Source organism: Urocitellus parryii, chromosome 1, assembly GCF_045843805.1.
Source record: "Urocitellus parryii isolate mUroPar1 chromosome 1, mUroPar1.hap1, whole genome shotgun sequence".
NCBI classification, from domain to species: Eukaryota; Metazoa; Chordata; class Mammalia; order Rodentia; family Sciuridae; genus Urocitellus; species Urocitellus parryii.
In genome coordinates this window covers 278,098,588-278,116,527 of record NC_135531.1, presented here as the reverse complement: position 1 = coordinate 278,116,527, position 17,940 = coordinate 278,098,588, and the positions used below count along the sequence as shown (strand labels likewise).

General features: G+C 38.9%; 1 protein-coding gene and 1 pseudogene across 3 annotated transcripts in view; both read right to left on the bottom strand.

Annotated features, from left to right (window-relative positions):
• LOC113187913 (UDP-glucuronosyltransferase 1A6) overlaps positions 1 to 17,940 on the bottom strand; it is a 112,623-nt gene that overhangs the window by 52,704 nt on the left and 41,979 nt on the right. The window lies entirely within an intron of this gene.
• On the bottom strand, positions 2,095 to 11,198 carry LOC144256863 (UDP-glucuronosyltransferase 1A8 pseudogene; annotated as a pseudogene).

Genomic DNA, 17,940 nt, shown 5'->3' with positions numbered 1-17,940 from the left:
AACAGTGGATCCTGGGGAGATGTCCACTTCCTGGGTGCTACTCTTCTAGATGCTTGAATTGCCCCCAACCCATGACAAGGGGCCAGGAGCTACAAGAGCTCATAGGACCTGCAGAACATTGATGCTTGAATAAAGAAAGAGGCTGAATCCAGGATACCAAAATGGCAAAATCAAATTAATTTGCATCTTAGTAAACAGTTTTAAAAATAAAACTTTATGACAATAAATCCATGACCGTCCTGCTCATTGGGTTACATAGTGTACCTGATATGGGCTGCAATCTCTTTCACTTGATTGGGGTTGTGTAACTGTGCCATCAGATTTCTCTTGGTGCAGGTCCAAAATGGTCAAGTCTGAATCACACATGATGCTACCAGGCTGTATAGAGTCATTTGCAATGGGCACCTTCCTACTAGGGGCTGTGTCTATGACTTTCCCTGAGACTTGCAGCAATGTCACAGGTGGTCCCAGAGCCCATAAGCAGTGTGGAGGGACCTAGGCCAGTAACAAAGCCATAACAGAAGGACTGCTAAGAGGATGCAGAACTTTCTCTCCCTTGTGTTTATTATAGGCACCTTGGGATACTAGGGATGAGAAGGAGGCATGACAGGGTTCTAAATATTTAAAAACTCATGCCATTGGACTTCTTGCTGCCCCTGACATCTTCTCAGCTCAACACATTGATTAGTTCTCTTTACACCCTTTACTGTGGTCTCAGACTATGTTTCACAATTCGTAACTGACTAAAGTCTACCTTTCTGTTAGACAACACACTCTTCCAGGAAAAGCCATGCTCATTTGATGATGGCCACATCCTAGCACTCTGTAGGTACTGCAGCTTTCAATAGATTTTTTTGAATTAAGGATCCTTCACATTAAATAATGAAAAAAGAGTCAATTGATGTTATTCTGTACAACCACCAAAAACCAACTCATGTCTACTGAGGGGTTAAAGTAAGTTCTACTCAATGTATGTATAATACGTCAAAATACACTCTACTATCATGTACCTCAATAAAGAACAAACTTAAAAAGAACTAAGAAAAACATTTGAAGGGATTAAAAATATTAAAACATCATATGGAGAGAATGTTTATATGCATTAGGCTTAGAAAGACCTAAACAAGTTAAAATATAGAAACCATTCAAAATAAATTTAAAAAGGGCCATTAGGTGGAATCCCGCCAGCCAAGTCCACACTGACCCTTGGGCCAAGTACGGGATTTCAGAAGGGGAAGGAAGCGGTACAGTCCCATCCTCCACAGCGGACACTCCACCGAGGCAGTCATCGGCCACCATCCGGGAAAGCTGAAGGATACACCGCCACTCTCCGACAGATTACAACATCAAAACAGGTGTGTGTCACTCAGCTCACCCCTCAGACATGGGGGAATTCGCATAACATCTCTCCTAGGCTTTCCGGGGGAGGGAGTATCCAAGTGAGCCTGCATAAAGACTAGGGGGAAACTAGAGACACTGACCTCCAACCCCTCCTCCCAGCAGCAGCCAAAACGAAACCTGGCTAGCCAGCGCTGGGGGAGGGGCAAGCAGAAAAAGTCAAAGTGATAGAGTGCTGGGGATCCCAACAGCCAACAGCAGGACCCCGGAGATCCAGGCCGACTGACTCGCGCGGCCTGCCCTGCAGCTACAGAAGGCGTGGCGCCGCAGAGAAGCGATTAATTAGCAAGCAGGGAGATTAGTGACTGACATTAGGTGGAATCCCGCCAGCCAAGCCCACACTGACCCTTGGGCCAAGTACGGGATTTCAGAAGGGGAAGGAAGCGGTACAGTCCCATCCCCCACAGCAGACACTCCACCGAGGCAGTCAGCAGCCACCATCCGGGAAAGCTGAAGGATATACCACCAATCTCCGACAGATTGCAACATCAAAACAGACTACAACATCAAAACAGCAGACACTCCACCGAGGCAATCAGCGGCCACCATCTTGGAAAGCTGAAGTATCCACCACCACTCTCCGACAGATTGCAATAACAAAACAGGAGAAACCAAGACTAGCAGGAGAAACCAGGAGACTAGAGGCAAGACCCTGGCGAGTGGGCGGCTGGTAACCGCAGGCCCGCCGGCGACAGTTCACCCACTGCCTGCGTAACTGGGCGGTAGGAGAACGCCGCCCACAGGCGACCGATCACCTACCAGCGGCCTGGGATACTGGGCAGCTGGAGACCGCCCGCCTACCACGACTGGGAACTGAAACCAAACAGAGATAGTCCAGTCACACCCGCCATTAGGGCACCCTGGCAAGGAGCCTGGGGCCCGCCATAGCAGAGTAGTGTCGTCACTGGAGCTCGGACATCGGAATTCCCTCCCAGCGGAATCCAAGTTAGCAGGCATAGTTTAACAACACAAAGGAGAGACATCAGAGTAATACAGAACCAAAACAAAGCTATAGAAGAGAGCAGAAACATGACAATCAAAAAGAGCTGGAAAGTAACGTGGACAACATGAGAAAACAAGGGAAAAAAGGCGTACAAACAATGCAAGACAACTTAATGCTACAGGAGGACATAGAAACATCAGAAGCAGGGATAGGGAAAGAACTCAAGAAATACCTAACTCAAATGGAAAGGAATATTAGAGAGGACGTGAGACAGCAAGTCCAAGAAATAAAAGTATATTTTGAAAATGAATTAAACAAACAAATTCAAATGGCAAAGAACGAGCTCTACCAGGAGATAGAAATCTTAAAAAAAAAAAACAATAATCTTAGAATTGCAGGAAACTATAAACCAAATTAAAAATTCAAACGAGAATATTACAAATAGACTTGATCAAGTAGAAGTCAGAACATCAGATAATGAAGACAAGGTTTATCAACTTGAAAAGAGTATAGTCAACACAGAAAAGATGCTTAAAACCCACGAGCAATCTATTCAAGAGATATGGGACGTCATAAAAAAACCAAATTTGAGAGTCATCGGGATAGAAGAAGGCACAGAGATTCAAACCAAAGGAATGGACAACATATTAAATGAAATAATTGTAGAAAACTTCCCAGAGATGAAAGATAGAATGGATTGCCAAATCCTGGAAGCCTACAGGACCCCAAACATTCAAAACCATAATAGACCAACTCCAAGACACATAATAATGAAGATAGCCAGCATACAGAACAAGGAGAGAATATTAAAAGCTACGAGAGAAAAGAGGCAGATTACATTCAGGGGTAAACCAATTAGGTTAACAACTGATTTCTCATCACAGACTTTGAAAGCGAGAAGATCCTGGAACAATGAATTTCAAACACTGAAAAATAATGGATTCCAACAAAGAATACTGTATCCAGCAAAATTGAGCTTCAGATTTGACAACGATATTAAAATCTTTCATAATAAACAAAAGCTAAAAGAATTTGCAGCAAGAAAACCAGCACTGCAAAGTATTTTGAGCAAAATACTACAAGAAGAGGAATTGAAAAATAGTGCACAAAACCAATAGCAGGAAGTAGCTCAGTAAAGGGGGAGGAAAATAACCAAAAAGTAAAATTAGCCAAACTAAAATAAATAAATAAAGAAGCATGACTGGAAGTACAAATCATATCTCAATTGTAACCCTAAATGTTAATGGCCTAAACTCACCAATCAAGAGACATAGGCTAGTAACCTGGATCAAAAAAATAAATCCAACAATATGCTGCCTTCAGGAGACTCATATGATAGGAAAAGACATACACAGGCTGAAGGTAAAAGGTTGGGAAAAATCATACCACTCACATGGCCCTCAGAAGCAAGCAGGAGTGGCCATACTAATATCGAATAAAATCAACTTCAAACCTAAGTTAATCAAGAAGGATAAAGAAGGGCACTATATATAAAAGGAACCATCCACCAACAAGACATAACAATTATCAATGTGTATGCACCAAACAATGGAGCTGCAACGTTCATAAAACAAACCCTCCTCAAGTTCAAGAGTCAAATAGACTACAACACAATAATTATGGGTGACTTCAACACACCGCTCTCGCCATTAGACAGATCCTCTAGACAAAAACTGAATAAAGAAACTATAGAACTCAACAGCACAATCAACAACCTAGACTTAATCGACATATATAGAATATATCAACCATCATCAAGTGGATACACGTTCTTCTCAGCAGCACATGGATCCTACTCAAAGATAGACCATATATTGTGCCATAAGGCAACTCTTAGTAAATATAAAGGTGTGGAGATAATACCATGCACCATATCTGACCATAATGGAATGAAATTGGAAATCAATGATAAAAGAAGGAAGGAAAAACCCTACACCACATGGAAAATGAACAATATGTTATTGAATGATCAATGGGTTACAGAAGACATAAAGGAGATGAAAAAATTCTTAGAGTCAAATGATAATACAGACACAACATACCAGAATCTATGGGACACAATGAAAGCAGTTTTAAGAGGGAAATTCATTTCTTGGAGTTCTTTCCTCAAAAAAAGAAAAAACCAACAAATAAATGAACTCACACTACGCCTCAAAAATCTAGAAAAGGAAGAGCAAAACAACAGCAAATGTAGTAGAAGACAAGAAATAATTAAAATTAGAGCAGAAATCAATGAAATTGAAACAAAAACAACCATTGAAAAAATAGATAAAACTAAAAGTTGGTTCTTTGAAAAAATAAATAAGATAGACAAGCCCTTAGCCATACTAACGAAAAGAAGAAGAGAGAGAACTCAAATTACTAACATATGGGATGAAAAAGGCAAGATCACAACAGACACTACAGAAATACAGAAGATAATTAGAAAGTATTTTGAAACCCTATATTCCAATAAAATAGAAGATAGTGAAGATATCGATAAATTTCTTAAGGCATATGATTTGCCCAGACTGAGACAGGAAGACACACAAAATTTAAACAGACCAATAACAAAGGAAGAAATTGAAGAAGCCATCAAAAGACTACCAACCAAGAAAAGCCCTGGACCAGATGGGTATACAGCGGAGTTCTACAAAACCTTCAAAGAAGAATTAATACCAATACTTTTCAAGCTATTTCAAGAAATAAAAAAAGAAGGAGCTCTTCCAAATTCATTCTATGAGGCCAACATCACTCTGATCCCAAAACCAGACAAAGATACTTCAAAGAAAGAAAACTACAGACCAATATCTCTAATGAACTTGGATGCAAAAATTCTCAATAAAATTCTGGTGAATCGAATACAAAAACATATCAGAAAACTTGTGCACCATGACCAAGTAGGATTCATCCCTGGGATGCAAGGCTGGTTCAATATACGGAAATCAATAAATGCTATTCACCACATCAATAGACTTAAAGACAAGAACCATATGATCATCTCGATAGATGCAGAAAAAGCATTTGACAAAGTACAGCATCCCTTTATGTTCAAAACACTAGAAAAACTAGGGATAACAGGAACTTACCTCAACATTGTAAAAGCTATATATGCTAAACCTCAGGCTAGCATCATCCTAAATGGAGAAAAACTGAAGGCATTCCCTCTAAAATCTGGAACAAGACAGGGGTGCCCTCTATCACCACTTCTATTCAATTTAGTTCTCGAAACACTGGCCAGAGCAATTAGACATACGAAAGAAATTAAAGGCATAAAAATAGGAAAAGAAGAAGTTAAATTATCGCTATTTGCGGATGACATGATAATATACTTAACAGACCCTAAAGGGTCTACAAAGAAGCTGCTAGAGTTAATAAATGAATTCAGCAAAGTGGCAGGTTATAAAATCAACACGCATAAATCAAAGGCATTTCTGTATATCAGCAACAAAACCTCTGAAATGGAAATAAGGAAAACCACTCCATTCACAATATCCTCAAAGAAAATAAGATACTTGGGAATCAACCTAACAAAAGAGGTGAAAGATTTATACAATGAAAACTACAGAACCCTAAAGAGAGAGATAGAAGAAGATCTCAGAGATGGAAAAATGTACCCTGTTCATGGATAGGCAGAACTAACATCATCAAAATGGCGATATTACCCAAAGTGCTCTACAGGTTTAATGCGATGCCAATCAAAATCCCAACGGTATTTCTTGTAGAAATAGATAAACCAATCATGAAATTCATATGGAAAAACAAAAGACCCAGAATAGCAAAAGCAATTCTAAGCAGGAAGTGTGAATCTGGAGGTATAGCGATACCAGAATTCAAACTGTACTACAAAGCAATAGTAACAAAAACAGCATGGTACTGGTACCAAAACAGGCGGGGGGACCAATGGTACAGAATAGAGGACACAGAGACTAATCCACAATGTTACAACTATCTTATATTTGATAAAGGGGCTAAAAACATGCAATGGAGGAAGGATAGCATCTTCAACAAATGGTGCTGGGAAAATTGGAAATCCATATGCAACAAAATGAAATTGAATCCCTTTCTCTCACCAGCCACAAAAGTTAACTCAAAATGGATCAAGGAGCTAGATATCAAACCAGAGACACTGCGTCTGATAGAAGAAAAAGTTGGCTACGATCTACATATTGTGGGGTCGGGCTCCAAATTCCTTAATAGGACTCCCATAGCCCAAGAGTTAACAACAAGAATATACAAATGGGACTTACTTAAACTAAAAAGTTTTTTCTCAGCAAGAGAAACAATAAAAGAGGTAAATAGAGAGCCTACATCCTGGGAACAAATTTTTACCCCCCACACATCAGATAGAGCCCTAATATCCAGAATGTACAAAGAACTCAAAAAATTAAATAATAAGATAACAAATAATCCAATCAACCAATGGGCCAAGGACCTGAACAGACATTTCTCAGAGGAGGACATACAATCAATCAACAAGTACATGAAAAAATGCTCACCATCATAGCAATCGGAGAAATGCAAATCAAAACCACCCTAAGATACCATCTCACTCCAGTAAGATTGGCAGCCATTATGAAGTCAAACAACGATAAGTGTTGGCGAGGATGTGGGGAAAAGGGTACACTTGTACACTGCTGGTGGGACTGCAAAATGGTGAGGCCAATTTGGAAAGCAGTATGGAGATTCCTGGGAAAGCTGGGAATGGATCCACCATTTGACCCAGCTATCGCCCTTCTCGGACTATTCCCTGAGGACCTTAAAAGAGCGCACTATAGGGATACGGCCACATCAATGATTATAGCGGCACAATTCACAATAGCTGGACTGTGGAACCAACCTAGATACCCTTCAATAAATGAATGGATAAAAAAAATGTGGCATCTATATACAATGGAGTATTATGCAGCACTATGAAATGACAAAATCATAGAATTTGGAGGGAAATGGATGGCATTAGAGCAGATTATGCTAAGTGAAGCTAGCCAAGCCCTAAAAAACAAATGCCAAATGTCTTCTTTGATATAAAGAGAGCAACTAAGAACAGAACAGGAAGGAAGAGCATGAGGAAAAGACTAACAGTAAACAAAGACGAATGGGGGGAGAGAAAGGGAGAGAGAAGGGAAAGGATATGCAAATGGTAGGAGACCTTCAATGATACACAAAAGTATAAGAGGTTAGGATGGGCAAGGGGGATGGGGAAAAAAAGGGAGAGAATTGAACAACAGCTGAGGAGGCAGAGAGGTAAGGTGGGAGGGGAGGGGTGGGGGGATAGTAGGGGTTAGGAAAGGTAGCAGATTAAAACAGTCACTAATATGCCATTAGGTAAAAATGTGAGTATGTAACAGATGTGATTCTGCTATCTGTATTTGGGGTAGAAATGGGAGTTCAAAACCCAATGGAGTCAAATGTATGAAAGATGATTTATCAAGAGCTCTGTAATGTATGGAACAATCAATAAAAAAAAAAAAAGAAAATCAGCCCACTGATTTTTTGAACCCCCCCAAAAAAAATAAAAATAAAAAAATAAAAATAAATAAATTTAACAGGTTGAATCTCCAAAAGTGAAAGTGACAAAAGGTGAAGAACAATCAATATAAAAATATTTTCAGCACATATAGGAAAAAGCTGTCTTAACCTAGTACTCAAAAGGTTTATAGCAATTAGTTACAAAAAGATATATAGCCATATAAAAATGATTTTAAAATGTGATTCTATAATTCATAAAAGAAAATGCAAATGATCAATACACCTATAAAAATAGGAAGTGAAAATTGAAGCAGCTACACTCAATACTATTGCCCCCCAAATTAACCAAATTTTAAAAGTTGGACCACATCTTGAGCTGGAGGGTATGGGAAAAGTACGACTCTCATATATCATTGATCTTAGTGTGAGGTGGCTCAAGATTTGAAATTGGTTTCTCAAGTTTATCAAAATATAATATGCCTATACCTTTTGACCCAGGCACCTTTCTCCTAGGGCACTAGTCTACTAAGATAAGGACATGAATGTAGAAATAGTTGAGTTCAAACAAAGTATTTACAAATGTTTGCCACAGTGTTGTTCATGAGAGCAAAGAAAACCCTAAATATCTATCAATACAGATTGGTTAAAAAAACTAAGGTACATTCAAAATAAAGAAATTATATGATTATTAAAAGAACATGTGAAATCTGTGATTATTGGCTTTTAATGATATCTATGATTTATTTGCAAGTGAAAAATACAAAGTAAAGAACATTGTGTCTAGCCTGACACTTATTCTATTTTAATGAATAAGTGTGAGAGGCTTCAATCCTGTCCAAGTAGACATCTCAAACACTGTAATTGTCCAAACAGGGAATAGATCTTCAGAATGGCCTGAACAGAAGCCATCATTATATCCAGCCAGCAGCTCCACCTGTTAGTAGAACCTGGTCAGCAGACCCACCCAAGATAAATGCAAAGGCAGAGGCCCAGTCATCCAGGAATATGCAATATGCCTGTACCATTTGACCCAGGCACCTTTCTCCTAGGGCACTAGTCTACTGAGATAAGTATAGGAATGTGGAAATAATTGAGTTTAAAGAAAGAATAATCCCTTCATGCCCAGGGTGGTATTAGCTGGACCTTCCAGAATTATACACTAGAAGTACAGAACTATCCCTGCCAAAGAACACCCCTGCATTCCACAAGAGGGGGCTGACTCTTCCAATGAGTAGACAACAATACAAAAAACGCGAGTATTACAAGGAATCATCAAATCATGATACTGCCAAAAGAAACTAATAAAGTTTCAATAATAGACACCAAAGAAACCAAGATTAGGAAACAACTGACAAAGACTTCAGAATAATACAAAGTTCAACAAACTATACGAATATGTGAACAGAAAATTTAATGACATCTGGGAAACAGTACATGAAAAAAAGCAAGTTGGACAGCAGAGACATAAAAAAAGAGCCAAATGTAAATCTGAGACACAAAATAAGAACCAGACGTGAATCCAAACACAGAAGTAATAGGGAGACACTGGACTTGAATGACACTTAAGACCAAAGGCATATAACAGAACATTCTATTCAGTGGGAAGAAAATGATCTGGAATTAGGTAGAGGTAGGGGTTGAGATATCTGCAAACACACTGAAAACCACTGAATTGTATATTTTCAAAATGTGGACTTTATAGTATGTGGATTATGCACTATTTTTTAAAAGAATGTCCAGATTTTGAATCAGGCTCTCTCGTTTACCAGAAGTATAACCATCGGTGATTCAATCAACCTCTGGTGCCTCAGTTGCATCATCTGCAACATAGGTGCTACAAATAATTCTGACCAAAGTGCAGCATTATACAAATATAACATTTGTTATATGTCCTTTGTAAACTCTCCCTGGGAGGAACAGGTCACTCACCAAAAGTTTCAATAATTCATGGGAGGCTCACAACAAAAGGAGAATTGTTGACATCTGATGAAGGTGTTTTGAAGAGAGTCTGAAGGCATGGTTAATTTACCACCACTGTGGAGGATAGAAATAATCATGCTTGAAAGTACACATCATCCACTTAATAATGGCTACTGTCAATTCATTGCCATATACCAGACAGTCTGCATGCATTATCATAGTTCACCTGGATAGCAGCTCTGTGTGGTGTACTGTTTTACCTCCATTCATTCAAATTAGAAACTGAGGTTTTTACCCAAGGGTATGTAACTCTTAGGGCTGGGAAATCTATGAACTCAAGATTGGATGACTCCAGCATCCAGATTCTCAAAACTATATTGAACCATCTTTTAAAATACTCCATGTCACTCCTCTCATCTTGTAAAACCTAATGGCCCAGCAAACTATGGGGACCCTACTTCTCCCTTCCCTGACACTGAGAGGCCTTTAAGAGCAGATGGCACAAAATAACCTGTTGAACCAGGAAGAAATTCCAAACAGACCAACTATAAATAACTAATCGCAGCTCAGGACGGAATCTTTCTTAACGCCCAAAGCCTGGGTTCCCTCCGTGTGCTAAGGGAGACACACCTACCTTGGCCAGTGGCTTCCCCTGGTGGCAGTTGATTCCACCAATGAAGATCATGTTGGGCATCACAGGTCTGGGATAGTCTAAAACAAAGTCAGTTCGCAGCAACCAAATAGATACTTGGCTGAAGAGATCATATGGTGTGACAGGGGCTTGGAGAATTTCAGAGGCGCTTTCCAAGGTGGTTTTTAAAAAATATGGGCAAAATAAATGCTCCCCCAAGTGGTTTATAAGGTTCTGTACTCTCTCCCTGAAAGTCATGGCATCTGAGTAACCAAAATAAAGTCTGGGAATGTAGGACAGAGGACTGGGGCACTGAGCACCTTCTTCAAGGTAATGGCAGAACACTCCCCTGGTGAAGACCACAGATGGGAGTGAAAAGTACTTGGCAATGATTAGACCACACACGTCAAAAGGATCCATAAACACTGCATCAAAAGAGCTCTCCTTTAAGTACTCTACTAACTTCTTGTCATTAAACAAACTCCTACAATGGGTAAAATGTAGTTCAAAAAAACCATTGGACGAACCAAATAACGTAGACAATAAACGTTGGTCCGGATTTTTAATTTGAGTCTCAACGAAAACTTTGAACGCGTGTTCCAAGTCCTCCAGAGTGTAAGAAGTTGAATAAGTCTTCACCGTAAAATTCAATGACTGTCCCAGTTGCCAACTCACCTCTGGCATGACAACAACCACCTCATTCCCTCTGTGGACGAGTTTCTCCACCACTGACAGCATGGTAAACCAGTGGCTGCCATCCATGGGCACCACCAGCAACTTGCCTGCCTGGGCAGAGCCAGATGCCAGCAGCAGACACACACACAGAGGAAGGGCGGCAGGCAAAAGAGCAGGAGCCATGGGATAGCTGAGCCCCCACAATCCAGCTGCTTGGATTCTATGCTCAGGGACTACAGTAGGCAGAAGAAGTACAGGCACAAAATCTGTGTCAGGAGAGGGTGTGTATTCATAAGTTCATTAAAATAATTTACACCCACGGCCAACTGTTTACTCAGAAGAGCAATAATAAATGAGCAGCATTTGCTGAGGTGTCTACCAGTCGGTTTTCCAGAGAGGAGTAGCTTCGTGATCTCTGCCTTGAGGAGAATCATGCCCTGTTGCAACATGACTTTAGAAACAGGAGTCACTAGGCAAGGTGTTTGGACCTTGAGGACTCAGAGAGATAAAAATGAAAGTTAATTTGACTCAAGCTTGCACTTATCACATTTATCCTAAAGCAAAATGTGGATTTTATCTTTAGATCAGCAAGGGCCCTTGCTGAGAACTGATCCAGGTTTCAAGGAAACACTGGTGGCCTGAGCTCCTCACAGGCATTGAGTGCTGTTCACAAACCACTCTGCCATGGATAGGCATTGCTGCTTGTCCTGTTTTCTCTCTCACCATTCTGAGGCCTCTGAAATGCTAACATGAGGCCAACAACATGAGGCTACATGGATCAGTCAGGGGATTTGGTGGAAGGTGACAATCATCTGTTTTATTTATTTTTGTATTTACTAGCTCTTTATTATATCAGGTCAATGAATTCTGGAGGTTTATTTTTGTCATCCATAAAATGGGGAGAACATGATACACCTTGTTGGACTTTGTGAAAATCAGAATTAATGCATGGCTACTCAATATTAATAGTAATTATTAAATGTATGACTTTGCTTAACAAAATATATGTAACTGCCTATCATTCATTACTCTGCTGAAGGCTGGAGATTTGTTTGTTTTTTATTAGAGCTTTATAGATATACATAGTATTTGGGTCATCCCGGCAAACTCAGACAGCATATAAATCCATTCCAGACCATGATCCCCTCTTTTCTCTCCCCCTTTTCCCTCCAGTCCTCCCCCTCTCTGGTTCTCCTTCCTCTGCTCTACTAGACTTCCTTTCACTCACATATTTATTTATTTATATTTGATGGGTTCTTTTTATTATCCTATCCTTCCCTCTCCCTTTCCTTTATTTTACTCTAACTTCCACATATGAGAGGAAACTTTTGACCTTTGAGTTTCTGAGTTTGGCTTATTTCACTCAGGATGATATTCTCCATTTCCATCCATTTAACAGCAAATGCCATAATTTCATTTATTTTAATGGCTGAATAGGATATATATATATACATATACATATATATGTACCACAATTTCTTGATTCCATAATTTAGCTACTGTGAATTGTGCTGCTATAAATATTGAGGTGGCTATATTGATGTAGTATACTGATTTTAGATCTCTGGGGAAAATACCAAGGAGCATGGCAAGCTGCATCATATGGTGGCTCCATCCCTAATTTTTTGAGGAATCTCCATACTGCTTTCCAGAGTGGTTAAACTAGTCTGTAGTGCCACCAACAATGTGCAAGTGTACCTTTTACCCTACATCCTCACCAGCATTTATTGTTATTCATATTCTTGATCATATGATCATCTATTTTAAATAATTTCCCCTTGATATGTCCAATGCTATGGATAGTCCACTGCCCAAGCTTGCCAGAGCATTCTGATGAAATGCCTTGTTCTTTCTCACATGCTTTTAAGTCCTAGCCAGGGATTTAAGCCTCTGCTAAAAGCTCACCACAATCATCAAAGGACTGTCATTCAAGAATCTATGTATTGTCATCCACACTCTACTGGGTGCCCCTTGAGTCATGGGATATGACTTAATGTTTTCACACTCTTCTAAAGGATCCACACTATGGCTTATACATAGTATAATACACACAGTACACAGGGAATATTTGTTGCATCAGACCCAATCACTTTGTGGAAGTTTCCAGATACCTTCATGAGTGAACCTGGTGGTCCTTTTCAGAGAACACCCTGAAAAGCATTTAGAGAGGAATTCTACAGCCAACCTAGGTCTATCGTCCTAGTTAGAACATATGATGGCTTCTTCCAGGACCCTAACTGTTCTTCGACATTTGTTTCATCAGCTATTACCTTTGTCACTTGGGCACTTTCAGATGATTGTCCTTGAGAAATAAAAATGATTAGAGTGATGTCTGCAAGAAGGAAATTTAGGACAACTCAGGCGCCCCTCCCCCTTGAAGAATGTTCACCCTGTATCTACCCACTGTCTAGAACAGCCTTTTGTAAACCCCAGAACTTAGAAAGAAGCCTGAAACATGTTTATGGTCCACAGAACTTAATAAAGTCCAAATTAGAAGGGTAAAAAAAGAATGTTTTCACTCCAATTGTGCTACCCCACTGCCTACCCCAAATTGGCACATCACCAGTTGTGAAGGATTTTCTTGGGGAAAAGAGAAAGACAGTCATCCAGCTATCCTAACACTGCAAGAAGCTTCCCAAGAAGCCCATTTTTGTCTCTTCTCACAGAGAACATGGAAAGGTATGTCTTGTTGGGGCTGCAATCAAGTCAGATTCCAGAGAGACTAACTAAAGCGATTTCTACAGACCAAAAAGAAGATGATTTCGCTCAAATCCATAACAGCTAATATCCAGAACTCCAGTTTAGCTATCCTTACATCTGCAACAATGGTTCTCCCACACCTGGAGGCTAATGAATAATGAGCACCACTGAGGCCTATTTCAAATGTAAAAACCTTGAGGCTTACTTGTGGGAATACCTTCAAACCCATACAAAAATAGAAGAATTTCCAGTATTACTGAAAACCAAATGAGACTTCGGAATTACAGCTACCATCATCACAGCTGTTGCTGTTTCTGCTGCTGCTGCAGCAGCTTCTGCAATAGCTATCACACAAACTGTATAAACTGCTGCATCAATGAATAATGTAACTCAACAAGTAGCACAAGCTTTACAAATACAAAACATTATTAATGATCATCTTAAAAATGGAATTCTGATGCTCAACCAAAGAGTGGATTTACTTTAAGAAGAAATAGACATATTAATAGATTCCTCTGCTTTAAGCTGCTTACAGAACTTGCCTGGACTGTGTATCACTTATATGCATCATGAGCTAATCTATTGATACAACAAATTGTAATAGTACCAGGGTATCTTTGCTGACAGTGTCATTGGTGGTACAATTTTTCCAAGGGCTTTCCACTTGGAGCCATCAATGGCTTGGTATTGTGGCATTTTGTATTCTCCTCCTTCTGCTTGTGGCAGGTTGTTTATGGTGTTTGTATAGATTACACAGATCCACAAGTATGGCTAAATATATTGGGCCGGTAGTCAAAGACGAGTAAGATCCAATTACAATGGTACCAACCTAAGCCAGGAGGCTGACGATTTGAGGTCAGACCATCCAATGACAGGTAAGGACCATATGTAGTATTGGACAACCTAAAACAGGCACAGTCCCTAAACCACATACTTGTTGTTTAATAAAACAAAAGTGGGGAGATGTTGGGAGCCGCAATCAAGTCAAGATGGTGCCTGGCAGTATGCCAGGAGGAGTGGTTTGTGAGGCAATGCCACTGAGCCATTAAGATGGTGGGGATTCCTTATTGGCTGACTGCTGTATCTGGATGATGCTAATTGAGTCAAGCTGTGTGTAATCAGTTAGGTATATATACCTCTGCTGTCTCGCAATAAAGCAGTTCCCCCTTCAACCTTCAAGTTGCTTGTCACCTCCCGGTTATTTTGTCCAGCCAGACTGCAGCAATGTCTAATCTACTTGTGGTCAGGTAGAAACAAAAAAGGAGGCAGAGGTCATAGGGCTCAGAAAAGATCTTGGTGGTACCACAGTTTGCTGCCTGTTGCGGCACTTGAACAGAGGTATCTGACAATCCCACAGAATACTCACAAAGTTGAGCTCCTTACCTTCTGAAGCATGAAGGAAAATCATCCTACCTTGAGTCCCTAACCTGGGTGTCCCAGCCCAACCACAGAGTTGTCCAATGAACCTCCAGGGCAGGAAGTTATCCTCCTCAACCCATTCCAAATAACCCATCAGTAGGCTGAAAAGATTCTCACTAAACCCCTAAAAATATGTCAAGAGAATCTGATTCTGCTATAAGGTCTTTTGAACATGGAAGACGGTACAATAGCCAATAGAAATGAATAATCCATCCATAAAAAACTGAAGTGAGACATCAGGTATGGAACATTTATTACTATGTACATACCAATATTATTAATTCTTGTATTGGTCAGGATTTTACAAGTCTCAATGATTGAATCCCAATTTAAACTGCCTAGACATGCTGTTTCATTACACAGTGTTTGGAAATATATGCTCCAATAAACAAAATAAGTCATTCTTTGGTTTGAATCCTAAAGATCTAGTGTTAATGGCTTGGCCCCCATGGTGATGCTCTTGGGAGGTGATAGAACCTTAGAGCAGTGGGGGAGCTCAAGGGAGGTCCTTAGGTCATTGGGGTGTGTACTTGAAGGGCATTGTGGAATGCCAGCCCCTTCATATCTTGCTCTTTGCATCCAGGCTCCTGAGGTGCATAGTTTACCCCACCAAGACTTCCACAATGTGCCACTCAAACCAGAGATACAAAGTGATGGGACCACTCAATGTGAGACTGAAAACTTTAGACCCAGTAGCCAAAAACAAATCTTTTCTCTAAATAGGTTAATTGCCTTGGGTATTTCATAACAGTAACATGAAGCTGACTAATTCAAGTAGTACAAAAATCATGGAACAAATTACTTGCAGAGGCAGAATCTCAAGAAATCATAAGAGAAATTAGAAATATGAGTACATACAACATAAATGAAGAAAATCCAAAGATGCACTTTACCAACAAACACTACAAAAATGGAAATAGAAATTGCCTGGGGAAAAATGTTTCAAAGATAGCAAAATGCCTGGGAATATATTTTAAGAAAAATGCTTACATAAATAATATGACTTTTTACCAAGGGGGCATTAAAGAATATATGTGAATAAATTAAATGTATTACATTATCCTAAACAAGAGGACAAAAGCAAAAAGCAAAGCATGTCAATCACTTTTTAACCAGAAGAATATTTAATGTAATATTAAGAGAGTCCCTAATGGTTTGTTTTTATTTCTTAGAATGAAACAAAATAATTTTCAATTATATGAAGGAGAATACATTATGAGAAATTCAGAAATAAAAATAATAACTATAAGGATTGACTTACAGATATTAAAACTTACTAAAAAGTTACTTAATCAAAACATGGCATCACAGCATGAATGGGTAAATAAGTTGGTAGGACAAAACAGAGTTCAGAAGCAGATACAAAGAACATAGAAAATTAAAACTTGATAAAGATACATTTCAATTCCATAGATAAAGAATGGAATTATTCTAACAGTTGCGGGACAATGGACTATACTTTGAGAAAATAATTAAAATTAGATCCGTATTGTGTATAAATTAAAGATCTCACTAAAAATAATGTCATCAGTATTGGAGGACTTTATTGTTTATATATGCTAGACCTGAAAGATGTAAGCAATTTGAAATCCAGAAACCAGTAAATGGAAGTTAAACAATTTAACTACTTAATGGGAAAACACTGGGGTCTGGGGCTGTAGCTCAGTGGCAGAGCACTTGCCTAACACTTGTGAGGCACTGGGTTTGATCTTTAGCACCACACGAAAATAATCAAATAAAATAAAGGCATGTTTTCCATTTACAACTTCAAAAAAAAACTTTTTAAGTGAAAATACTGTGTGACAAAGATGAAAAAACAGCCAATGAAAAGTTATTTGCACTCTACATATTTAAAAAGGTTAAGTGTTGATATTCCTAATAGAAAAGAACTTTATAGGAATTCATTATAAAAAAGCAAAAGGCCCTGTTTAAAAGTATTAACAAATGTGAATATGTAATTTACAAATGAGGATATGCAAATGGCCAATATATCTATGAAAATAGAATGTAAAAAGTGCAGGAGATACACATAGTATTTTTCCCAGAAAATTACCACATTTTAAAATTATAAATTTGTTAAAGTTAACAAACTTTTAAAGTTTGACATCTGATGCTAGAAAAATATGGCAAAACTATAACCACAACGTGGGTATACACATGTAACATATGGATACCATCAAACTCAGCAACTCTATGCTTACGATGCTGGCCTCCTTCTGAGATAAAAGCAAAAACAAGGAAATATTTGAAGGCAAAGAAAATATTTTAAATGCTTACAAAACTTCTGGTCATAAAGTCAAAAGGAGAAAAGGCTTCATTATCTATCACCATTGGTTGGGTAAACTTAGAAAGATACTAACTCAAGATTTTAATGCTATCAACAAATGAAAACGTTACATCCATACACACTGGCTGCTGAACATGTCAAATATCTGTTGGCAAATGAAAAATGCAAGCTCATGTACACAATGTCCAGTCTATTATTGCACACTATTTTTTAAAAGTAGATATAAATTTTGTATTAGAGATCTTCATGTACATGAAAATTATCAAGAAATTGAGAAGATGCAGAAAAATACTAGAGCACTTTTCTTTATTTTATTTCTAAAATTTTTTTTTTAGTTGTAGTTGGACACAATACCTTTATTTATTTATTTTTATGTTGTGCTGAGTTTGGAACCTAGAGCCTTGCACATGCTAGGTGAGAGCTCTAACGCTGAGCCCCAGCCCCAGCCCCAGCCCAAGAGCACTTTTCTATAGGAGGAAACATAGTATTAAATAAAAGAATGTTTTGCCAGTGTAGGTA